Source organism: Microcebus murinus, chromosome 3, assembly GCF_040939455.1.
Source record: "Microcebus murinus isolate Inina chromosome 3, M.murinus_Inina_mat1.0, whole genome shotgun sequence".
NCBI classification, from domain to species: Eukaryota; Metazoa; Chordata; class Mammalia; order Primates; family Cheirogaleidae; genus Microcebus; species Microcebus murinus.
The window spans coordinates 36665233-36691130 of NC_134106.1; the positions used below are offsets into that span (position 1 = coordinate 36665233).

The window sequence follows — 25898 nt, forward strand, 5'->3', positions numbered from 1 at the left end:
TCCCTCCCAGGCTGGTTGAATCAGAACCTCTGGGAGTGTGGTCCTGGCTCTGGCATTTTTAATAAGCTCGCCAGGGGATTCTGATGCACAGTGAGGCTTGAACCCCCCAGACCAGATGCTGTCTGCAGTCCTGTCCAGTTCTCTGATCCTGTGACCCATGTGTCTATAAGGCCACACCAGTGAGTTGTATGAGTCACACCACATATACCCTGAACACAATCTACTGACCTTGGCCAACACTCTGAGGATCATCAGCCCAGACTCCCCCATCTCTACAAAACTGTCCTCTGGTGCCCCAAATCAGAGTCAAAATTCTGACCTGTAGTACAATTCTGATGTGTTTAACACAGAGGAAATCAAGACCTAAACTGATAACCAAATACTGTGCACCAGACTCATACATATATAATTGCTAATCCTTACAACCACCTTTCGAGACAGGTTGTATTATTTCTGTTTTATTTTATTTTAAGAGACAGGGTCTCTTGTTCTTGTCACCCAGGCTGGAGTGCAGTGACTCAGTCATAGCTCACTGTAGCCTCAAACTCCTGGGCTCAAGTGATCCTTCTGCCTCAGCCTCCCAAGTAGACACATGAGTCACAGAATCAGAGAACTGGAATGGACTGCAGACATCATCCCAGCTACATGGGAGACTGAGGCAGGAGGATTACTTGAGCCCAGGAGTTTGAGGTTGCTGTGAGCTAGGCTGAGCTAGGCACTCTAGCTGAGAGAACAAAGTGAGACTCTATCTCAAAAAAAAAAAAAAGAAGAAGAAGAAGTATGGTAGCTAGGACTACAGGTACACATCACCATATCCAGCTAATTTTTAAAAATTTTTTGTGGAGATGGGGTCTCGCTACATTGCCTAGGCTGGTCTCAAACTCCCGGGCTGAAGTGCTGGGATTACAGGTGTGAGCCACCCCCACCCCCCGCCCATTTCCATTTTAAAAAGGAAGTGAGAGGCTCAGGAGGGTTAAGCACTTCACTAACATGGTAGCTGGTGAGCTGGTGGGGCTGAGAGTCAAGCTCAGGGTCTGGATTCAAACCGAACATTCTTTCCATTGTACCCCCTTGACCAAAGCTGGGACCATGCCTTGGGCAGGAGAAGTCGGGGTTGCCCAGGGCAAAAATCTCTGGGGTTCAGCTGGCACATTGGCTGTTGGAGGTTCCAAGAGAAGACCCTCGATCAGGTGGGAGCTGAGTCCTGTGGTCCGCTCAGCTCCAGGCCCCCCTGTGTGGGGGGACAGTGCTCTTAACTGATACACATCAGGCTGCCAGCCTCAGTTTGTATTTTTACAGTCCACTAATTAGGCCATTTTAACTAATTTGTTTGCATTTTGTATGAGCAAGTTGGGCTTTTGGATTGACTAATGTAATTGCAGCTGGTTTCTGCCAAATACAAATTACTCAGTCTAGTGTGGGCTAGGGAGAAAAGCAAATATTTAATAGACATCAATACCCTTGTAGCTTTTTAGTGGAGCCCTTTTTTCCCCTATGAAAAGTTGCAGTCATTTCTCCAGCATCTGATTGAACTTTCATGTTAGGGAATTACTTTTTAATCATTTTTTAAAAAAATAATGAGGCAAATGCTTTAGTGGTTCCGTTGGGGTTTATCTCTGATCCATTTACCCCTAAGCTTGGAAACTCTCAGGACTTTTCCATTTCTGGGGGGGGGAGGGGCTCCCCACACTCTCTTTCTGCTTGGGCAGCTGCAGCCAACCAATCTGCATCACAGATTGTCATAGCTGAGAGGGGCCTGAGGGATCATCTAGTCCTGTAGTTCTCAAAGTGTGTCCCTGGACCTGCAGCGTCAGCGACACGCGGGAACCTGTCAGACACATTCTCAGGCGCACTGACTCAGAAACACTGGGGGCGGGGGAGTTGGGGGGCAGCAAGCTGTTTTAACAAGCCCTCCAGGTGATTCCGATACAGGCTACACTTTGAGAACCACTGATCCCGTCCAACCATCTCATTTTACAAATGAGGAAACTGAGGCCTGGACAGAGCCTATGCTTCTGGTCACAGCTGGGACTGTGCCTGTGTCTCTCCCTGTGCATCCCCCAAGTTCAGTACAGTGCCTGGCTTGTGACAAGTGCTCAGCGAATCTTTGCCTGCTGAACAACTGAATGACGGAATGAATGAGGCAGAACTGGAAACAGTCTCTTAATTCTATTTTACTCTTGCTTTTTCTTGCTCTGGGGAAGGGTAGAGGAATGAGGAAAGAGCTGCGTCTTGGTTCTTGCTTTGTGAGGGGGGAAATGATTGGGGCTTGAAGCCTATGTCCTGTGGTCCAGCCTTCAGGCAGCCTACTCCCACAGCCTTGCTCCCAAGCCATGGGTTCACTGTCCCTGGTCCCATGGACTGGCCAAGTCCACGTCCCACTAGGATTTGTGTCTGTCTCTTCCATAGACCCTAATGTTGTCTGAGGCAGAACCAGGCCCCCTGTCCGGGTGTTTCATTCCCTGACCAATAAACTCAGCTCAGCTAGTGAATGAGAAATGAAGTGAGACCTTATTCATGAAAATGGGGGTTTGTAAGGAAAGGATGCTAGAAGTGTGGGTCTTCATGGTAAATTGCTGGGTCCTATGAAGATGGAGGGGGCAGGAGAAGGGAGGGAGGGAGGGAAGGAGGGAGGGAGGGAGAGAGAGAGAGAGAGAGAGAGAGAGAGAGAGAGAGAGATGGTCCTCAAAGCTTTCAGTTGCAGACCTGTGGAGCCATGTTGCCCGGATCTGAATGAAGCACCTTGGCTCCCTTGATCCCCCAGGCCTGCCCTGCAACCTTCTTGGAAATGAGAAGAAAGGGAAGCCTCCTGAGTTTTCAAACAAACAAGAGACTCTCCTAGGGCATGAGGAACAGCCTTCCAGAAATGTTCCCTGGGTCCTCCATCAAGTTAAATTTTTCTAGGAACTAACTAAGAAACTACAAGTACCAATCCATGTGGATTCAGACAGCCATGGAGCTTATGTTCTTCTAACCTCGGGTTTAAATGGCCCCCATGCCACACAGCTGCCCAGGCCGCTTGTTCTCGCTGCTTGTCTGCAGCCCATAGGGCCGCGGAAGAAGAAAGTGATCTTATCAATGCTCATTGCATCCTCCCTATTTTCCTTGGGCACTCACTGCCTTCCTAGTTATTTCCACACTTCCCTGAGACCATCCTCATGAGAGAGCCTGATAAACTCACTCACTTACAGGTAGCCCCGTAAGAGCTGCCCCTTCCCTCCATCCGTAGAAGATTCTCCATTTCAAAAACTGTGGGACAAAGCTAAGGCAGTTCTTAGAAGGAGAATTTTAACCTTAAATGATCATATTAGAAATGAGGGAATAAAGGCTAACAGGTGGCCAGGCGCAGTGGCTCACACCTGTAATCCTAGCACTCTGGTAGGCCGAGGTGGGAGGATTGCTCAAGGTCAGGAGTTCAAAACCAGCCTGAGCAAGAGCGAGACCCCATCTACTATAAATAGAAAGAAATTAATTAACCAACTAAAAATATATAGGAAAAATGAGCCGGGCATGGTGGTGTATGCCTGTAGTCCCAGCTACTCGAGAGGCTGAGGCAGGAGGATCGCTTGAGCCCAGGAGTTTGAGGTTGCTGTGAGCTAGGCTGATGCCACGGCACTCTACCCCAGGCAAAGAGTGAGACTCTGTCTCAAAACAAAACAAAACAAAAGGCTAACAGGTAATGAGCTGAGCATCTGACTTAAGAAGTCCAAGCCAGGGATCTGCTCTGGGGATTGAAGCCTCCCTATGCATCAGAATCCCCTGGGGGAGCTTATTAAAACTTCCAGAGGCAGGACCATACTCCTAGAGATTCTGATTCAACCAGCACGGGAGGGACCCAGGCAACAGTGTATTTTAATGGCCATTCCCAGGAGCTCTGGCTGCCCAGTGCCTTTCCCAGACCTTGCCTGATACAGCTCTGTCCTCCTAATCTGACTTGGGCTGCTACCCACCTGTCCCCACCACCAAACCCTTCCATTTCAGCACAATGGAAATTAGCACAGCTTCCATCTCTTCCATAACCTCCCTGAATGATTTTCTCTTCTTCCTGCATTAACCAAAGCCCTGAGGACCTGCCTGGCCACCCTCCCACATGCCCTGAGCCAATGGGTCTGCAGGTGAGATGGAACCGTCTTATCCTGGTTGTCACTTCCAGATCACTCTCCTCTCTCCTTATCCGAAGTCCCCAGCTGCTTTCACAGCATTGCCATTATGCTATACCCCATTTCCCCTCCCTTGGTGCTATTTCTTAGTCACTCCCTCCCATGACTCATTGAGGACCTAGGCCTGACTCACTCACCTCCTCACCACATTGTCGCCTGTCACATATGAGTGGCCTCCCAGTGTCTCAGCCTCCCACTTCCATGACCCTACCCCAGACATTGCCATTGCCAGGCAGTGCCCACCTCTGGAATCTGGGCATAAGGCATTCCCCTCTCCGACCCCTTGTGCTTCCAGCTCTCTTACTCTCTGAAAGTACTTGGTCCTCTTGGAGCCTACCAATCCCTTTACTGGCCCCACCACCTTCTCCACTGTCCTTTATCTTCCTGTGCCTTGCCACCCTTCTCACCAGTACAGATGGCATGGCCTACCGTTATCAGGAGTCATTCCTTGTGCATGTAAGTCCATTGCCCCCTCTCCATCCATCATACTTGCTTGGCAAAACCCCAGCCCTGACTAAGCCCAACCATCCACTTACTCAGTGGTTGCCCCTAAGCCAATGAACACTGATGGAGAATATCACACCACTGTGCTCACTGCCTTCACTTTAAATGCATGACCATGCACTGCCCACATATCCTAACAAAATATCCTCATGTGCTCGTTTCCTTACTCTCTACAATTTCTCCTTTGCCTTAAATCTCCATCACCCTTCCCAAACTTTCAGCCAGTGGCCTTGCTCCACACTTCGTCAAGACAGAGCTACCAGAAAAAAACTGGTAGGACTGCCCTCCTTCCCTGCCCGCCTGCATCTGCACTCACAATCTGCCGTCCCGCCTGTTTTAGGGATTGAAGTGTCCCCCCTCCTATCAAAATCCATTCCTACTCTTGGGCTTTTGAACCTATTGCCTATTTCCTCCTCATGGGATTTGCTCCTGCAGTCCCTGCCCTGCCCCCTCTAGCTCTGATATCATCAGTTCCTCATCTTTACTGGATCATTCTCATCAGTACACAAGTATCCTCTATCATCTAAGACAGGGGTTAGCAAACTATGTCTGTAAAGGGCCAGATAGTAAATATTTTAGGCTTTATGGGCCATATGGTCTCTGTCGGCCACTCATCTTTGCTGATGTCGCAGGAAAGCAGTCATAGATAATATGGAAGCGAATGGGTGTGGCTCTGCTCCATTAGACTTTATTTACACATACAGGTGGCATGTGGATTTGGCTCATGAACCATAGTTTGCCTAATCAATAATAACATGTAGCCTTTTACTGCCTTAAGCAGTGGTCTGTTTGGTCAATAAAATGATGATGGAACTTCAGGGATGAGACAGAGTCATGGTGGTAGGTAGGGGCCAGAAAAGAGAAAGTTAAACATGAACCAAGGGGAATAGTCAGAGTGAAGAAGAGCCTTGAGGACACAGCCGCGAGACAGTGACAGCTGGAGAGTGTGTGAGGTGCTATGTGATCTGAATCACACTTGGGATCCAGCTGCTCAGTGGTAGAAGAAGTGTGGTATGGAGGAAATTGAAGAAATGGAAGAAAAGGAAAATTTCCTAGAGAGCTCAGAAGAGAAGAACTGACCAGGAAGGGCCTGGAATTAGGATAAATTGTTCCAGGCTAAACTGCATACCCCCAGTACTGAACACACCTGGGCTCTTCCTATCTTCTCTGTCTCTGTCATTTCCAAGTCATTCCTCTGCACTTTTAACTCCCTTTTCCCCAAAGGAGTGTCCCAGACCTGCTCAGTAAATACTGATGAGCTAACTGTACAACTACAGCTAAGCCATGGCCCTTGGTCATAAGGATCTTACCATCTGGTGACAAAGAGGTTGAAGAACATTGGTGAAGTGCTTGATAGAGGGAGAGGTTGCAGGATGTGGGGAAAAGGAAGTCCCAGAGATTATGCCTAAGGGAATTTGCAGGGCAAAGGTGCTGAAGGAGCAGTTGGAGGGAAATGCATACATAGAAGTTTCTACATAGAGACCAGCACAATCAAAAGCCAGGAGGTGTGCAGATGGCCACAGAAGGTATTTTACAGCTTCTCTCTGCAACAGTGTGTTAGCCCTGGAGATGCCAGTGGAGGGTGACAAGAGGCAGCAAACCAGGTTCTGTTCACAGTGACCAAGGTTTCACCAAGCAGAGCACGTACCAGAAGGCCTTCCACGGAACTCTTTCTAATCTGTGCTCTGAAATGGTTAAATAAAAGGAAGATATCTAGAATACATGAGAATGACTTAAAAAGCAATCTTGCATTAATTATCACTAGCAGACTGTAATTATGTACTAAAATGAAGGCTGTTTTATTTGTCAGGTAAGAAAGCTGGATGCCAGGCACACTTATGGTTTCTTGGTTTCTAAAAAGTGCTTCCTTTGTCAACTTCCCACCCTTCCTGGGCACTTCCTGCAGCTGTAAGATCTCATCTGGGGTCCAGCCCCTAATCCAGATGTTGTGATCATCAGGTGAGAGATGATGGAATCTCCACTGATTTTGGAAAGAACTACGCAAGCATTTTTTTAAAGAAATAATAGAAAACTTGAATAGACAATAATGTAAGTACGATGTGGCTATCTCATATCTTTTGCCCTCTATAGCCAAAATAGCTTACAGATGTGCACAAAATATCCATGCAAATAAAGATATAACCATTTCCTTCAAAAACCACCTCAGACCTTGTATTTGGTTTTTTTAGTGGGTTCCAAAACTTCGACACATTTCCACCCTCCCAATATCCCCCCACCTGCCATCCATCTGGTTTGTCTACCCATTGTCTACCCTGTCCAAGTTACATGGACAAGTGACCTGTCTTCTCTTCTTCTGTGATGTCTTGGCCTGCTAAGAGCAATTGGTCCAGGCATACCAGGGCTTGAATCAGTCTGGTATCCATCTCATCCCCAGGTATTAACCTGGGATCCTCTGCCCTCTGCCCTCTGCCCTTGGAGAGTTAACAAGCCATCAACAGTCCTTCTATCCTATCATGCCTGCCCACTGGGGTCATCACTGATTTCCTACCCCTTCTGGCATAACTAGATTTTAAAAAGAACTCATAACTGAGATACTATAAACACACACAAAGAATGTGGAATTTACAGATTTTAGATTGTTGAGACTGTGTATAGCCAAAGACCTATATAGCAGGCACGGTGGGGGTATGGGGGTGGGTCCCAGAGATCCAGGAGCCAGAGGGGACAGTCATGCAACCCAAGAGACAGGAGGCCAAACCTAAGGCAGAAGAAAAGCCAAGGACGATGTTAAGAAAAAACTGGAAGAAGAGCCTGGGGGCTCCCAAACCAAGGAGTCTAGAAGCGGATATAAAAATTAGAGCTTAGGTGGGACTTAAAGGGCCAGAAGTAAAACCAAAACATTCCAATCTTTAGCATCTGGCCAAAGATGAACCTGGCTGGCACAGTTTTTGATAGTACAATTATTTTCCTTGGCTTTCCCAACTCCTATGACCTTCAAACATTGATTGCAGAATCAATGTTAGTTGATTATGGTGCTTTCATTGAGACACATCACAGGCACATAAATCAGCAAGTTCTCCCCTGACTATGGGGATGACTCAGTCCCTTTGGGCTGCTATAACAAAATACCATAAACTGGATGGCTTATAAACCAACAGAAATTTATTTCATACAGTTTTGGAGACTGGGAAGTCCAAGATCAAAGCACCAGCAGATTCAGTGTCTGGTGAGGGTCCTGTTTCATAGATGGGGCCTCACGTGGGGGAAAGGGCAAGGCAACTCTCTGGGGCCCCTGTTGAGGCTCCACCCTCATCACCTAATCACTTCCCAAAGGCTCCACCTCTCAACACTATCAGATTGCTGATTAAATTTCAACATGAAATTTTGGGGGACACAAACATTCAGACCATGGCAGGTGGGCAGTGGCTAATTCCCCCTTGGGGCACACTCCAGGGGAATGGAGACCACTTGAAAAGGTAGAACCTGCATGAACAAGCCATGTCAAAGGTCAGTGGGTGCCTGGAGGCCACTCCCTTGAGAGAGGCATGATGGTGGTGCAGGCACGCAGATAGGGGAAGAAACTGGTAGGTCTTTCAGATGGTGATGTGAAACTCTTAGCCATTTTGAAAAGCCGTAACCAGGAAGACCAGAGAAGGACTCGTCCAGCCAGAGAGCTCGGGTGCTCTCAACTTCCCCATTATGGCCAACATTTAGGGGTTAGGATTTTTGATCAGAATCAGGTTTGGGGGGCGGGGAGAGAAGTCCAGGTGATTTTGAGGCTTGGAGGAAAAAGAGTGAAACCATCATGGAGAAGGCTGAGTGTATGAGTGGATTCGAAGCTAACACAGCAGGCTGGTGGGGGCTGTCACCCACTTAATTAGAGTAACAGATTGCTCATACCTGGCATATTCTGAGTAGGAAAGGAAGTAGCAAAATGGAATGAGAATAATAATAATAATAATTAATTGATATCAGATGTTTTCTTCTTGGTTTCTGCTTGCCCAGGTCTGACTGGTGTAGCTTATAATTAGTCTCTGCTTGCAGATGTGTGGTTCCAAAGACTTGTGGATTAAGGAGAAACTCTAGAATTTCTCAGTACCTGACAAGTTGTAACGTGAAAAGCTACACTTAGTCCATTAAAGATTTTTCACAGTGACATTTGAGTGCAGCTTGAGAAATATGCCACCTTGCCATTTATCATTTTCAGGGCACGGGTGTCGGAAAGGAGGTTGCTATGAAGAACAAAACAAAATGGATTGCATGTGTAGAGGTGAGCTGGCGAATACTGATAAATGTACTTCACTGAATGTCAGCAAATGTCACTTGAGAAGCCATTTGCAGCTACCATAACAGCCTCCCAAACCCAACAAAGAGTAGCAAAAACAGGCAAAATGAACTGGGCGTCTTGCTTCCACATGAATAAGCAATCAGCCCTCTCAGAAGTTACACCAGAAAGTTGTTAAACTTGATAGAAGAAGCTTTTTCAACCACACTGACGCATACTATAGATTGCTACAGAGGACAGCGCCGTGACTCAGGACTGGTCTTAATAACCCCTTTTATCCCAGGTAGGTGCCCTGCTTTTGTACATGGCTGGGTTTTTTCTGCTGTTTGCTGTTTTCACTGTTTCTGCAGACCCCTCTCCTCCCCACCCTTCCTAATCTATCCTCCCTCGCAGTGTAATCCAAGAGTGGCTGCAGATGTGACCTGTGTACCAGGACTGGAAGATGCAGCCCTCACACGCCACATCAAGAGAAGACCCAACATAACCACTCTTGACCCAGGTTTTCAGTCCCTCACTCAAGAAAAGGATTTTCAGTGTGGCCCCTGGTTCTTTTGAAAATTTAAGTAACGTGCTCAGCTTCTGTTTCGTTCTTGGTGACGTGGCTGAAACTTTCCCAATATGTGATTTAGGATTTTTGGAAACTGGTGTCAAGTTTTCTTCAGAATTCAGCTTGGGTCAAGATGTTCCTCTCTTCCCCCTCAGCTTGGTGAGTCTCTATACTTTGTTGCTGAGAAGTAAACGGGAAAGAAGATCATATTCTCAGAAAACCTCTCCAAGGGAAATGTGAGACTAATTTAAAAAAAAAAAAAAATTCCAGCCTCTCTTAATTTTTTTATCTCTGGGGGCTCCTCCTCTTCTTCAACACATTACAGACAAGGTCATCCAATACTTTTTTCCTTCTTTATACCAAGAGACTTATGGAGTAGCCTGAATTTATCTGGCCTTGTAAATACACCACACACACACACACACACACATTCACATTGCTCACACAAATTGAGGTCAGTTGAGCTTTCATTGGAGCAGTACTACAGTATAGGGCTCAGATACAAGAAGCCCTTTGTTGAACATACATCCCAGACTCTGTCCCCGAATGTGCTAATGGACAGACATCCCTCTTCACACTGTTCCGCCATATGTTTAGCTTGTGCACGTCGGAACTGAACACAGCTTACAACCAGGAAAAGATGGGCTCTTGGGAAAGCGAACTTCCCTCAGATGAACTCAGAGGAATGGTCCACTGAGGAGGGGTTGGAATCTGGCCCCTTGTCAGCTGTGCTCATCGCAGAGTCCCTCATAGTACTTGGCGTTTCCTCCTTTTGAATTAGGTGCTTCCCGTGGAAGGGCCTTTACTTGGGTCTTGGGAACTCAAAAGACAGCTGTTTATTATTGAAATCGAATTGCCCTCAGCTTGTTGACTTTCATGCTTAGTTTAAGAAGAAACAGTGGCTTATTTAGGGGGAAAAAGGAAGAAAAACATGAAAGCCGGATCTCTGGATCAGAGGTGGAGGTAAAGGCAAAGCGGAAGAGATCCCGAGGGGAGAAGTGAGATGGGAAATGTCCTGCCTGGGGCAGGATCCATGATGCAGCTGGGCACCACCTTACTCAGCGAAGGCACTTCCTGAAGAGTAAATTTTCTCTGCTGTGCCTCAATGTGGACTGCATGTTCCAGACCCAAAGACCTGCTAAAGCATAAAAATGCAACCTAAAGAAAAGATAATATAGATGAAGATTTCTCACTGAACCAGTATTCTTTATTATTTTGGTTGTAATTTTTAAATTTGGATCTTAAAGCTCAAAATAATAAGCATCTGCTCCCAGGAGAGAAAAAAAAAACTGTTTATAAGTGATTAATATCACATGAATGCTGCAATTGCTGAAGGCCTGTGCTATGAAAAAAACTACTTTCCTATTGTTTTGTCTTTAAAGAATAAAAACAAAAGCTTTGTCATATATACAAGGGTATCCAGTATTGTCTGTTCTCAGATGAGAAAAAGCAAAGCTCTTTTGGGTGAGATACTTTACCCACTAATTAGTGGCAGTACCAGATTTTTCTTTTTTCTAATCCAGAGGCTGTTTTCAGTGGACTCTGTCTACTCTGTGAATAAAAATCTAACAAGCCCCCTTTAGCCATTTTGATTCTGAGATGTTTCAAACAAAATGTTAAATTGGTACCATAAGAGGAAGATTTGTTAAAAATACAAAACTCCTTAGAATTGCACTAATCCCCTCATTCTTGCAAGAATGTAAACAGGACATCAGTAAGGGACATTTGCTCATGGAAAAGTCTCCTCTAAGCAAGAAACTTCACCCACTTCGTGGTAGCAATGGGCATCATTTTGTCAGCCCTAGACATTATCAGCAACCTCAAACTGACCTTGCTTGCTCAGCCTTGAGGGAGGGGGAGATAAATCATTGAAGTGGGAGAGAAATAGCAAATTTCGAGTTAACACAGCAGGCAGACCATCCTAAGGAGAAACACTCATAGGAATTTATTCTCAGGCTTCTAAATAATTTTGTTCCTTTTTTATTTTTAAAATAATTTTTTATAGAGACAGAGTCTTGCCCTGGCTGATCTTGAACTTCTGGCCTCCAGTGATCCTCTCAAAGTGCTGGGATTACAGGCCCAGGCCACTGCACTCAGCCTATTCATTTGTTTAAATAGGCACTTTTAAATGCTTACCTTATGTGAGACAGGACACTGTATCTCAGCTAGACACCAATTTTGCTTACATGTCATACCTCTCATCATCTAGAATCATACTCAATGTTTTGGGCTCAGCTCAAACCCCACCTCTTCCAGGAAGCCACCGAAGATTTCGCCTGTTCTTCCCTCCTGTGTGCTCCCAGCCAGGACACTAATAAAATAGCACTGTTTTGTGCTGTCCTGAACTGTGTATATTCCCTCTCCCCAACAAGTGTCAGCTCCCTGAAGAAAGGGTTTCTAGCTCACGTCTGCATCACTGAGATGGTCTTTCCTAATCAGCCCTTTGAAATGAGATTTAAGGCACTAAAAACTGGGTTCTCTCTCACCCATATTGAGATTTAAACCACTTGGTTTAAATATACAGGAAGCAGCCTTCTCCTCCTTGGCTATTGGCAATGTCTGGATTCAGCAAAAAATGAAGGGGGAGCTGCAGGTGGGGAAAGGGTAAATGGGTGGCACCTCTGGATTATTTGGGCTAATTACATGCAAAATCAGACTGGTTAATTTGGGGTAACAGGAGCTGAATTATCCAAATAATTATGTAGTTCCTTCCTTTGCTGGCAAATATCACCCTCTATGATACACTTAGGTATTTAAACCCATTTTCCCCATCTCTGTATCAAATATGCTTTAGAGAGTTGTGAGTTGATACCTCATCCAGATATGGTGGGATAGAAATGGAGAAAGTTCACATTTTGTTCTAGAGCTGCCAGCATTGAGGCCCCCAAGCTTCTTTTCTTAATACAGTGACTTGCTATTTCCTCACGGGAAAAGTTTGGTGCAGGAATCATTACATCTTCCCTCTTTTATCTCTGCCCAGGTAGTCACAGGGGAAAGAATATCCAACCCCATCACCACCACACAGCTAATTTTGCTGCTGAAAAATAAAATTTTGCATGAAGTTTGCACATGTTAATGTTGACTTTTCACAGTGTTTTGGTTTTTTTTTTAATCAAGGATTCAGAAATTCCTTTCCTTCCTTGTGATACTTGTTATTTTCATGTGGGTCTTCCAGAAAAGCATTTTTCTTAGAAATTTTCAATCTTTTTAATGCAGAGTCTCCCAAGCAGACAGAATACATCATATCCTAGCCAAACGTTAGGTGCCAAGAAACCACGTTTGAATTGCTTGAAAAATGGCAGAGTTTAACAAGCTCCTATAATTATTAATTTTTCCAAAAAAAAAAAAAACACCCCATCTAACACAATTCAAAATAACCCTGGCTTATTATTTCAAATGTTTCATTCCAGTTCCTATAAAATTTGTTTCTCTACCCAATTGGGGGAAAAAAATCTACCTCAATTTTAAGAAGAAAAAGACCTTTAAAGTTTCTAAAAGTAAGAATGGCTAGAAAGTTTTTTCCTTTCTCTAATAGGCATTCGGAAAAAAATATATGGATATTTTTATTTACTTCTGGTGTGAGAGCAGAATTGCCATCTTTGCTCAAAGGAAAGGTTTTTGAAATGAAATGACACAAATCGATACCTGCGTGTTTGTAGAATTAATACGCATGTATTCACTGTATCGGTGAGATTTCCTGCTAGGGGAATCCGCATTGGGAGAAGTAACTCGGTTTAGGGAGCATTTAAGGAAATTTTAATATCCAAACAAAAGCTGTATTACCATCGCTACCCACTCCCTCCCCCAGAAGGAAAACAATTATTAATTTGCATATGCTCACGACACAAATTAAAGACAAAGGGCCCTTCACGGGCTGTGGGCACTTCGCAGCCCTCAGCAGGCAGCTCGGTCCCAGCGCCGAACTGGTCTCGCTTCCACATGAATTGCATTGCGCTCCATAACTAAAACAAGGGGTTCTGGGCCCTCTGGCCGGTTCCCACTGTAGAATCGTGGTTCCTCAATCAGAAACATCTCCCAATCTCTCCACGAGTTTCTAGGCAAAAAAGAACACATAGTCCAAGGAGGGGGAAATACATATATACTTTGCCCTTTTTATTTTAATGGCCAAACATTGTAATGCTAGCTAAATAGAAATTCTTGTCTGTTAATAGGTTTCTTTAGTTTGTAATAAATAGGAATGCTAATGACTAAAATTTGGTATTTGGTATGCATTAGCTTTTGTGAGCTTTTCTTTACAGTCCTCATTGACATGCAATATGGCAAGCTTCCTTTGAAACATATTTATAAAATAACTACAGTATAATTAAACCAACAAAGCCATCTTTTAAGTAAGCTTAATAGCTCCGTTTTTTTTTCGCCTCGGTAAAATTTATTTTAAAAAAGAAAAATAGTTGTGCCTCAATCCCACTGTATATTTTATTCTGTGCATCTAATATTTCCTTTGCATCTACAATCTATGCATCTCTAATTCTTTTTGACAACTATGATTATTAATAAAGTGCTCGTGAAAGATATGCTTCATAGCTTCTTCAACAAGAATAATGTTTTTTTGTTAATGGAAATTGTAACATATCTTGACAGATACAATATATAAGATGTGCTTTTTTCTTAATTGTTAATATTGCTGTGCTGAATACACAAGGAGCAGATCAACAGACATGGCAGGTAATAATCAGAGCGGATGCTATTTTATACAATGTAACTAAAAATATTTTAATGATATAAAAGCAATAGATAAATAAAAGCAATTATATTTAATTTTGCGTTAGGCGTGCCGGCAATTTTTGGTGGTTGTTGCTGCTGTTGCCGGTGTGTTTAATAAAGGAGGAAGCTCAGAGCGCAGAGTAATCGGCACAGAAGCGGCTCAACCTTCTTGCAGCCCAAGGGTCCTGCAAGCTGCCCTTTCTCAGCTCTCCGCAGCTTCAGCGTCCCTGGCGCGCAGGGCCAGGCTGAATGCTAATTCGGGATACACAGGGTCTCAAGTTCACTGAGTTTTCCGCAGTTGTGCAAACCGTTCCCCTCTTCCCACGCCTTGAGGTTTAATATCACCCGATTTCCCAAAAGGAAAAACTCAAAACACACCAGGCGCGGGACCGGAGCCTCCACAGCGGACCCCCGGCCGCTCGGCTCTGCCCCACGCCCCCTTCTCCCGAGACTCCGTCCTCTCCGCCGAGGGGCTGCCTAGCCCCGGCCCACCCCCCGCGCGGAGAATAAACAGTTGACATCACTGTTAAATCTTTATTTAAAACTGTTTCCAAGGTTACAAATTACCGTGCCTCCTATGCAACAGGTTCCTCCGAAGCGGTATCATTACAGATTAACTGTAATGTGCAGGATTAGAATAAAAGCATAAGGGATTAGGTAAAAGGGGCGATGCTTGAGAAATAACGCCCGAGCGGATCTCGACTGCGAGTCAGCCGGGGGATCCTCGAAGACGCTGGGCGTGGGGCGCCGCGGCGCCGCCGGGCTGGACCCGGCTCCTCCGCTCCCGGGCCCTGGCCCCAGAGTGGCCAGGGGCGGCGTCGTCAGAAGGACCAACACGGCCAGAGGCTTCCCGGACACCAGGGACTAGGGACGGGGTCCGGGGCTGGGGAAGGTGAGGGGCCGAGCGGCCGCGGAGGCAGAGGGCGCGACTAGGCCTACAGCCGGGCTGGGGGCTGCCAGGAGCAGCGCGCCCGGGACTCGGTTCCACCGCCTTGTGAAGCGCTGGGAATGCGGCGAGGACAGCACGCCCACACGGAGGTCACTGAGTTTAACCAAGTGGCTGATACTGCCATCAAGTCTCAGGCCTGATGGGGCCCCTCGTGGCGCCCTGCAAACCCCCACACCACCGGCTGGGGCAGCGGGCTGGGGCTGGGCAGCCGGCAGTGGGGTGGGCATCGGCGCAGGCCGCCCGTGCCCTTCTGAGCCCAGGACTTGGGCCTTCTCCTCCCGAGAGGCCATGCACCCCATTGGACCACCTTTCCGCCCGGCCATCCCTGCCCCTCCAGCTCCAAGGAAGGCCCCAGAGCTCCCTCTCCCTTCACACCGCTTCCTGCGGGCCATGGCTCGCCGCGCTGGCCCCAGCTGGACTCGGGCCTGCCCTGGGCCACGGCCTCGGGCAGCTGACGCAGCCCGGAGAGCTGTTTGCGTGTTGGGGTGGAGGGCGAGGGGCTGGAAAAACAAACAAGGCCGGGGCACGGCGGCTTGGGGTGGGGGCCGGCTGGGGGCTGGAAGGAAGTGCGCAGTGTGGCGAGAGCGCTAAACAAAGCCCTCTCGGGAGCCCCATCACCCCGCGGTGACCCCGGGCCCGCCCCGCTGAGCCCAGGGGCGCCCGGGCCTCGCCTCGGAGCAGGCCGCTGCGCCACCGCTGCCCAGGCCTGGGCGCTCTTCCGTCCCCGCAGGCCGAACCCGCGGCCCGCCCCGAAGGCACGAGGGACAGCGCGGCCGGCGGTTAAGCCTCACCCCGCTTGGAGAGCCAACAGAGCGAAGCTGAGGGGATGTCCACGCCGGTGTCCTCCGTGAGGAAGCGGGGCGACTCTGGGGCGCGCTGGAGCCACAACTCTGGCAGCAGTCGAGGAGGGGTCGGGCGGGCTCCCTGAGGTTGGAAGTGGGAGACCAACTTCGCCGCGACTCCTGCTTCCCGGAGAAGGGCCCTGGCTGAGGAGGCGGCGGGAGGGGACTGTTGCAAACAGCTGTTCCTCATACATATTTCATTACACAATCAGATAATGCGTCCCACCACCTTCTCAATTATTCACAGATAAACATTTTCAAGACGTTTTGACATCTGTCTTAGTGCCTGCTATTAATTTAGTAATCACTGTAGTTAAAAATGTATGGGATTTTTGCCGTCGGAGCACCTCCTCTCCGGCGCGCGGGCCCAGTGTTGGGCTGCGGCTGGGAGTCCGGGCCCTCTGGGAATGAAGACACCTTAGGAGGTGAGACGGCCGCCCTAGTGCTTTGACACTGTTGATGGAAGGGATTAAAGGAGTGTCAGGTTATTTTAATTTATTGGGGAAGATGAGGACTATCCCCTCCCCCACCCACATACCCTCCTCACTTTCCCACCCCAGCCCTAGACCCTACAACAATGTTCAGCCCTTTGCCCTGGGCAGCGCAAATGGTTAGGCTCGTCCAGGAGATGAGGTTTTGTTGAGGAAGACGCAGTAACTCAAGTCGGCTTAGAGAGAGAGAACCCACATAATCAGAGAATGATTTCTCCCAACAAAACACCTAACAATACAAAGATCCCCACTCCAGAGGTCACAAACCTCTTCGGTTTGCCCTGAGCCCTGTGGCCCTGACAGAGGTGACTAGGGCGTTTGGGAAAGCCAGAGAAAAATAAATTCGCTCCAGTGACTGTACACGGGGCATTTGGGGCTATGAGAAAACGAGTTGCTTTTCTGCTTGAGTGATAAACCGTTGCAATGGGCATAGCTACATACACACAAACAGGTTTTAAAATCAGACAAACAGTTTGAAGAACCTTGCAGGATTAGAAGCATTACAATAGCACATATTTCAACTACAAAATGCTTTTATTTATTATTAGGAGGGCTCTAAATAAACTTTTACTCAAAGAAGGTGGAAGAAAATAACCATACCCAAAGGTAAACTGAGTTTGTTTCTTTGTGTTCTGAATCTTAGCTTCAGGGGATGAAAGTTTACACTTTGAGAGTGAAGTCTCCTTATTCATTTCTCCCTTTTTCTGCTACAATCTCTCTTCCAGGTGAGTCAGCAGGCAGACTCTCATTTGGGAATGAGGAAAACAAATCTAGGGAAAGAAAAATGGCCTTGGAAGAAACTGCCTTCCAACAAAGATTGTGACTCCAATGTGATTTTCACTCTTTATTGTTTAAAACATCCACAAGAACATTTCCAGCAATTAACTGTATCTAAAAAGAAAAGGACACAGTGTTTGCTCTCAAAAGAGAAGAAATTCTTCCTTACTCACACCCCCTACACCCCCTCTGTTTCTAGGGCAACTATATCTGCAGAAACATGTCCTCCTGTGGTGTTTTGGTGTTTTCGGTGGTTCATTTCTTCTTCACAAAACGGACCCTCCTTTGCCCCTTGGAGGGCGGTCATCTGACTATTTGGCCCAGAAAGTCCCCTTTTTCCTTTTTTTTCTTTCTTTTCTCTTTTCTTCTTTCTTTCTTTGTTTCTCTCTCTCTCTTTTTTTGTCTAAACAAATCTTTCTGGACTTACCCTTTACTTTCATGTGAGAGAAGGAGTCTCAGAAGATGTGCTTAGAAAAGAGAAAGCTGGGAAGGGAGGAGAAGTGGAAGGGAGGGCACCACTGAACGGAGGGAGCCTGCCTCTTGGGTAAGAAACCCCAGGCTAGCCACCAGGGCTGGGTGGGCAAACAGAGCCGGCACTGAGAACAAGCCTGAGCAGTTGCTTAGTATTTGCCCCGAAGCCACCTTGGGAATCTCTCTCTGCAGCCCCCAGCTGGGCCGGGGTGGGGAGCTGTGGGTGAGAACTTCCCAGTCTCTCACAAGGAAAATTTTAACAAGCCAAATACTTGCATTTGCTTTGGCGTGTTCTTTTGTAAATTTATTTGATATATAGGGTATTGGGATGGAAATGGAGGCAGTAAGGCACGGGTCTGAGCTAATATGTCCTTTTTAATAACTAAATTTAGGATAAGAGGTATGAAAGGGGACAAAATAAAGACCTTTCAGCTTCTGGAATCCTGGTTAGAGGGGAAAGTTCCCATTAGGAATTAAGAATCTCCTGGAAGTGAGTGAGGACTTTTATGCTCTCCACCCAAGTCATTCAGAATGCAATCTGCTAGGCCGAACATAATACCAAACAAATCTTTTTTAAATCCTGTTCAACCCAAATCTTTCCTGGATTGCCCTCTTCTGAGTGTCTCCAAAAGATCTGGGAGGAAGGTGAAAAGATTGGCTCTGGGGTGGATAAGGCATTGGTTCTTTCTAGTTGCCACGACTTGACCTGAAACCTTTCACCCAGTCGTCTCAACAAAGTTTCTCCCTCTGGGCCAACGTCCCTCTAACAGGAAGCCCTTGGCCTTGCTGCCTACATCCTCAGCCAACTCTCCCTGTGTGCAGCTTCCTGCCCTCGCGTCTGGGGTCACTCTGCGAGCTGCACTGTGGTTTTTTTTTGTTTTGTTTTGTTTTTTTATCAGCATCTGGACAACTGGGTGTGCACCAGCGCATTCGAATAATTATGCCTGTGGACACTTCTTTAGTCCTCAGATTCTTCCGTTAGTGTTTAATTCTCCCGTGTGTATTCGGGTACAATTGCATGTACGTTCCATGCACGGTCAGGTGACTCAGATTGAGTTTGAGCTCGGATGTGCTCGAAGCCCTGGGTCTGCGTGGGGAGGAGGAGGTGTGTAAGTGCAAACGCGTGGCCTTGGATGGGATGTAAGGTTGATAAGGCTTTTGGACCCTGGGGCCCTCTAGGCATCTTTTATACCTTCATCTCCCCAATTTCTTAGCATTTAAGGAAGAGGGAGACGCTCCGACGTTCCCGCGCCCCGTAACCCTTGGAGAAGCGCGGTTCCAGCCTCCAGGACCTCTTCTGGGGCATTGTACCTGGGCCAGGCCGAACCGGGGCGGTAGGGGAGGGGCTGAGGTCGCCCGCACCCCCTTCCAAGCCACTTCGCTGCCCAATGCGCCCTGGAGCTCTGGGGAGGATGGGAACCCAATAGTGGAAACCCTGGCGCTTCCAGAACGGTGATGTGCACGCTTGGGGGCAAAACTCTCCCTGGAGCAGCCGCATTTGTAACTCGGGACTGGCCTAGGACCGCCCCCTTGGCCCCTCCTCCAGCCCCCACCGCTTCGTCGCGCTCAACTGGCTTCCAGAGAGCGCATCCCAGCCACCCCCAAGCACCCTGGGGCCGCTCCAACCTTGGGGGGCCCTGGAGATAGCCTATGAGCCTGGATTGGGAAGAAAGGGGACCAACAAGGGTGCCACGACTCTCCTGCTGGCAGTCCCGTCTAGTCCTCTGCCAGAATCCGCCCTTCCCCGGAGCGCTTCTACTAGTCTCGGGGACCAGCGGGAGCGCTGGCCTCGGGTGTACGGAGGTGAGGGGTGGGTGTGGTGTGTGTGCACGTGTTCACGTGCGACTGGAAGCAGTTCCCTAGGCGTTCCCGAAATCTCGTAGATGTGTTTCCTGTGAGAAAGATGCGGACTTGCAGCTACCTTCAGGTCAGTTTGTTCGTAAAGGGCGAATGTCAGTCCAATGGTTGGACGTTGTGTCTCTCCTGCGCATTAGGACAAAGTGAAGCCACCTCTCCCCCTCCCTCATGCAGCCTCCCAGGCCAAGTCAAAGGGCCCAGGCCCCAGGCCGTCAGGTGCATCCCGGTGCTCTGATCCTAGGGCCTAAGATGCCCTGGTACCCACTTAGGGTCAGGCTGGGAAACTTACACGGGAAAGGGAGACCCGGAGAGCTTCCCCACATCCATTGCAGGGAGGAGTCCCGACCACGGCGTATTGGACCTACCGACCTGGCATCTCTCTACCGACCCAGTCTGGAATCCAGGCAGGCAGCGGCGGGGAAGGAAGGGACGATAAGGAAGTTCGGTTGGTACAGAATGGAAGTGGAGATGGAAGAAGGGAAGAAAAGCAAGCAATACTGGGTGGGGATGTGAGGTTGGCTGAGGATGGGGTGGGTATGTAGTTGGGGCTGCCTCAGAGAGAGGCGGCTTTTCACCCTGCTACGGGGAGGTGCGTCTGGCTGCGCCGCCGTTGCCTTCCCCCAAATAAAGCTAATGATGTAGTAATTTAGGAGGGGGTGAGGGGCTGGGCAAAAGGAGGGAGGGGAGAGGATGGGGGAACGTGCGCCCCAAGAGCGAAAGCAAACTGCTGTGGAGGCGCTGCCCGCGGCTCAGGCTTCCCAACAGGTTAGCTATACTGAGATCCACCCGGCATTTCGCAGGAAGGGGGGGAGACAGCGAGAGGGGGAGAGAGCCTCACAAGAGGACAGAGCGAGCGAGGGAAAGAGATAGGAGCCAGAGTGCGCACCGCGCAGCTTAAGAGGAGAGACTTACTAATGAATATTTATCCGCCGCTGCTTCATGCTCCTGGCTTTCCTTACCTTTCTGCAGGTAAGATTCTCCCTGCGCCCCATCCCAGGGGGCCTTCTTAGCTTCTCCGTCGGGGCGCCAGTGGCCCGGCGGGAGGGCTCCTGGCACACGGGGGTGGGAGGGCGGCTCTGCTTCGTGCTGGGCTCGGGCGGCGGGGCGTGAGACCCCGCACGACCAAGAACCGCGAGTGGGCTACCTGTGTGGAATGGGTGTGAGTGCGTGTGTATGAGTGTGTGTGTGAGACAGAGAGACAGAGAGAGACAGAGACTGCGCCCACAATCTCGCCTGTTTCGGGCACTCTCTAGGGACATTTTCCGACTTTTCACTGGGGTGCCCTGGATTTCTCCCCTTGCCTGTTTCCCCTCCCCCTCGTCTCACCCTCTCCACATCCCCCACCTCACCCCACTCCACTCCACCCTACCCCACCCCACCCCAGGCCCATCCCCGGCTGCTAAAACGCTCTTCTGTGGGCTATTATGCCACTGGCGCGGGCTCCCCCAGGCCGGATCCCGGGTCTCTCAAGAAAGACCATGAATAGTTTGGTTTCCGTAGTAAACCCCCACACAAAGGCCGTCTGGCCCCCGGGGTCCGGGTCCCCCTTCCTGCAGGCTTCGCTGGTGAGGTGCTGGGGCCGCACTCTTTCTCTCTCCCCCTCTCAGGGCTCCAGGGCCCAGACCAAGGAGCTAAGAGGGATCAGGACCCGGGACTTCGGGTACGCGGTGGAACTCCTTGGGGGCCGCCCCACAGGCTTCCTGGGCTGGAGTCCAAGACCCCAAGGGGAGGGCATCGCTTTCTCACCGGCCCCCCCTCCCGCCACTACCACCCCTGCCATGGGGCCAGAGAAGCACCGGGAACTCGGGCCTGCCTGGGGTAAAGAGGGAGGGGAAAAGGAAGGGGTTGGGGAGGGGCTGACGGCACAACCAGAATTCTTTAAACGGACTTACCCGGACACCTGTTGAGAATCCATTTGGGGTCGGCAGGCTCCGGAGCTGCCGCGAGGTGGACAACACAGAACCAAAAGCCGAAGTTGGAAAAAGAAATTTCTTTCTCTGACCATGCTGGACGCGGCTGGTCAGGCTCCCGGCTCTGCGCTAGGGTTGGCTGGCTGTAGCGCCAAGAGTGTCTTTGCCAGGTCCCGCCACCCCAGCGGCCCACTCATCCCACGCCTCCGCGGCCAGAGACTCAAGAGTCCGCGGACTCGGTTCTCAGGGCCCGGCACTGAAAGCTCGGCTTAAACCCGGGCAGGCTTTCTAAGCCCTGCTCAGAAGTCAAGAGCAGCAGCGCTGCCGCTCTGCGCGGCCTTTCATGCCTTCGACTCTCCTTATTCTTGCGCCTCGGCCTCTCCGGGCGCCCTCGGACAAAACCCCCAGAGCCCGGCCGCTCCCTTCCGGCTAAATCCCCTTCGGGGTCAGTGAGCTACCAGCACCGGGGCGCGCGCCTCTCCTGCCAGCCGTGTGGCTCTTAAAGAGCCGCACCCCCCCCTCCGCCCGGCGCGCTCCCTTGACCCCCGCCTCCCCGCCCCTCTCCTCCTGATCTAGCCCCCCACGCCGACGCCTGAGGTCCCTGCTGCCCCGACAGATGCCTGCGGACTCCCAGCCCCCTCCCCTCACCTCCTCCCCTGAGCAGCCGGTGGGCCTGGCCTCGAGGCCACAGGGCTGAGTTCTCCCCTCTGCCTCAGGTCCCATTTCTCACCAACAGCTTCCACCCCTCGCCTCCACGCCCCTACTTTTGCCCTTTGGGTGGATCAAAGACTGGACACCGCCTTTGCCTAGCTCAGAGATGATCCCTAAAGATTGTCAGTTTAGGCTTGAATTAGGGAGGTTATGGGATGGGAAATGCGGCAGGGCATGCCAGTGGAGCTAGGGAGGGAGAAAGAGGAAGGGACACGATGGGTTTAGAGGACTCTGCTATCCCAGGGCCTACCTGGTCTTTTGGCAGAGGGTAAGGGCTGCCCCCTTCCAATCCTTCCTAGAGATGCTATAGTGGAATGGGGTCCTGAGGTTACCAACCTGCCCAGGCCCACTGTATATCTGAGGGTCGTGGGGTAGGTATGGGGGTGGGGGTGGGGGACTCCAGAAGGCCCTGCATATGGATCTGGGAGCAGAGTGCTTCCCAAACCCAGAGCATTAATTCACCCAAAAGTAATCTTTAAGGACCCAAGAGCTGGACATGCAAGGAAGGAGAGGGGACCTTGAGGTACAGCTGTCCAGGGAAAAGGGTGTCAGAGGAGACAGCAGACAGAAAGGGAAGGAAGTCTACTTTTTGAATACTGAAGCACAAATTCCTAATAGAGTTTCTTATATTTACTGGCCAACCATGTCACCTGTCCCATCAAGAAAAGAGGAAGTAGATGATTGCTTTGGTTCCCCTTCCTTCCAGAGCTGTGCCTCTCTGCCTTTCTCCCAGGCCTGCATCCAGCCTACTCTCACCCTAGCAGCCAGCTGACCCCTGTCCAGGGTGGCTATGCATAGGGTACTTTCTTCCCGGCCTCCCCAGGACTAGAAACATGATTAAAGAGAGACCAGAGAAGGGATGGTTCTCTTGAGTAGGGGGTGCAGGGTAAGCCGTGGTACCCCACCTTCCCTACTGGCAAGTATTATAACATTTGACTGAGCTCTGCACATGGAGGAGGCAATGATGGAGCTGTGCTGCTTGTCCATTCTCAAATTCAAGCCCTAGCACACCAGTTCTGGGTGTCAAAAAAGAGCTTTGGGAAGTGCATAGCTGTGAAGGCCAAAATAATTTGAGGAGAGAGGAGGATGGAAGACTGACCCTCCCCTGGGCATCTGTCCTCTGGCACCCAATTTTAGTCCAGATGCACCTTTAAGGAACTGGGGTGACTAATTGATTTGCAATTGGCTCTCTTAGGAGAGGTAGGCAGTGTACTCCCTGGGCTAGATCCCCAGGCCGCAATATGTCTCACATCCCCCAAGCTTCCGGGCCCTCTCTCTTGGGGTTGGGTCACCACAGCCGGCTAGGCTGGGTTTGTGCCCACCCTCCTGGGTCTGACAGTGGGAGGTGCTGTGGTTCCAGACAGAGCCAAACTTCCCTTGTAGAGGATGTGGGGGGCGGAGGGGCCTTTAGCGGGCAGCGGAGCTCATTAGGCAGAGCGGGGTGCCGAGAGGTGCGCGCTGCCGGCCCCTGAGGCCGCCTTTGAGCGGCCGGGGAGGCTTCATTAAGCGGCGCTAACAAGGCGTACAAATGCCAGGCCCAGCAGCTTTCTTGCAATGCTGGGGCCTTAGCAGGGCGCCGGGCTAATGAGGGTCACTCAAAGGGGCTGATCAAATATTCAAATTTCCCCCGCACGCCAGGAACTTTTATGCATGGAGAAAGTTGAGGCAACTGAGCTGTGTTTACGGTCCTGGGCGACAATTGCTAGGAGCGCCGGTCCCCGGAGGCTAAGACAGGGGGGCGGTGGGGCGGGGGCGCAGGGAGGGTGTAGTTGTTGTTGTTGTTGTTGTTTTTCAAAGGAAAGTAATGGGGTCCTTGAAGGGCTTCGCCGCCTCCCCGCCTGCGTGCTGCGCTCCCCTGCGCCCTCCCTGGCCGCCCGCGCCAAGCGCCTCAGTTTGCAGCTTGCGGGGAGGCCCAGATTGCGGGCCACCCGGCCAGGTCTCGCCTACAGACATCCTGGGAGCCGGAAGGGGCGTTGCTCCCCCCCCACAGGACAAACCTTCCCGGGCCGACTGGGTCTGCGATTTAGAGCTGAGCTGGGCTGATTGGGTGCAGCTGCCCCAGCTCTCCGGATCCTTCTTTCCCAGAGACCGGAAGACCCACTGGCTCTCCCCGTAACCCGAAACAAGGAGAGAGTGGGATGTCTCTCAGGCAATTCTCCTGATGGAGTTGAGACTTCCCCAGTGCTGGGGTTGGCGCTATTTGTAAGTAAATGCCCAGTAGGTCCTGGTACAAGGAGAACACTCTCCAGCCCAAACGCCCTCTTTTCTCCCTGCACCACCTGGATGCTGTCCTTCAGATTCCCCGGGCCAGGATTGAAGCGGGGATGATGGCGGCAATTTTGTTCTGCACAGGTGACTCGGCCTGTATGGGCGGCAAGTACCAGACCCCGCAGTCTGAGCAGCCGGAGGGCAGAGGGGAGACCTAGACGCTCCGCGGGCTGACCTATCCACCCGGGGCTCGCCGCTCTGAGTGACCCAGGGTGCAGATGCCCTCCGCCCCACCCCCGCCAGGAGTCCCCCAGGCTCACGTCCCAGCCTTCGCGCTGCTCGAAAGCTTGGTCCCCAGAGCAGCGAGAAAGACGGCTTGGGCCCTGGAACCCAAGGTCCCTCTTCTCCTATCCCCCCTCTCCCCAATGCCTTAGAGCCTGGGAATGTGGGAGGGGAAGCTCTGGTGCTCCACAGCCCCCCTTCCCACCCACCCACACACAAAACCTCTAGACTGAGACCCTGAGGAGCCTGCGCCCCCAGCCCCGCCAGGAGCCAGTCCGGCCATCCGTGCTGAGGACCAACTGCCCCGCCTCCCTGCCTAGCTCCCGGGACTCTCAACTTACCGGCTCCAGGCGGCGGGCGTGGTGCTTCGGCCAGAGACAAGAGGCTCTGGCGACGGCAGGACCGCGAGGTGGGCTGGGTGGGCGGGCGGCATGGAGCTCCGCTTTGCAGGGAGGCGCGGACAGCTCAGGGCTGCCGTCCGCCCCGCCAGGTCCCCGCGCACAAAGCTGCGCGCCTTGCAGCAGCCCTCTGCCCGGTTTCCGCGGCTGGCACCGGAGCAGGCGGGGTTCGGCGGGTAGGCAGACACCAGGGCAGAGGCTGGGTGGCGGGGGTGTCGCCGAGCGGTGCCTCAGCCCCACTTGCCTCAATTCTCCCTGAGTGAGGACGGTTTTCGATTTCAGCTTTCGGCAAGGCTCGCGGCACCTTCCCAGCCTCCCTCCGGGGCTGGCCCAGCAGCGGCGGGGAGAGGCCAGGTCGCCCCCACCAGGAGGCGGGGGTTGCGGGGACGGGGAGGGGACTGGCCGGGTTCATCCGCCCGCCCGGCGCCTGGGTCCCCGGCTCCAGGGGATGCAGTTTCGGGGTCACGAGCTGCTTTCAAAAAGTTGAACACAATATTCGGAAACCCACCCGTAGGAATTCTCCCCCCACACGCGGCACAATACCCACTCCCCTCCCCTTTTTCATTCCTTCCTCCCCCGCTTCCTCCTCCTGCCCCTTCCCCCTCCCACCCTTCAGCCTATAATCCTTCCCCTACGAGAGAAAAGGATCGGGAAGAAAAGATGAAGTGTCTGTTTTTGTGTCCCAACCTTTGGGCCCTTTCTGGGCCCGCAGTGAACGACCGCCCAGAGCTTCGCAGCTGAGCGGAAAAGGATTCACTGCCGGGAGGAAGATGTATGGGGGGAGAGAACACTGAAATGGGCTTGCAGGTCTTACCTTTGG

At 50.7% G+C, this 25898-nt stretch overlaps 1 long non-coding RNA gene across 1 annotated transcript; it reads right to left on the reverse strand.

Annotated features, from left to right (window-relative positions):
- Positions 1-12859: 12859 nt before the first annotated feature.
- On the reverse strand, positions 12860-25105 carry LOC142870032 (uncharacterized). Its single transcript, XR_012918550.1, has 3 exons — positions 25022-25105; positions 17065-17234; positions 12860-13511 (listed from the first exon to the last, which is right to left on the reverse strand). It is a non-coding gene; the product is annotated as an uncharacterized LOC142870032 (long non-coding RNA).
- Positions 25106-25898: the final 793 nt, after the last annotated feature.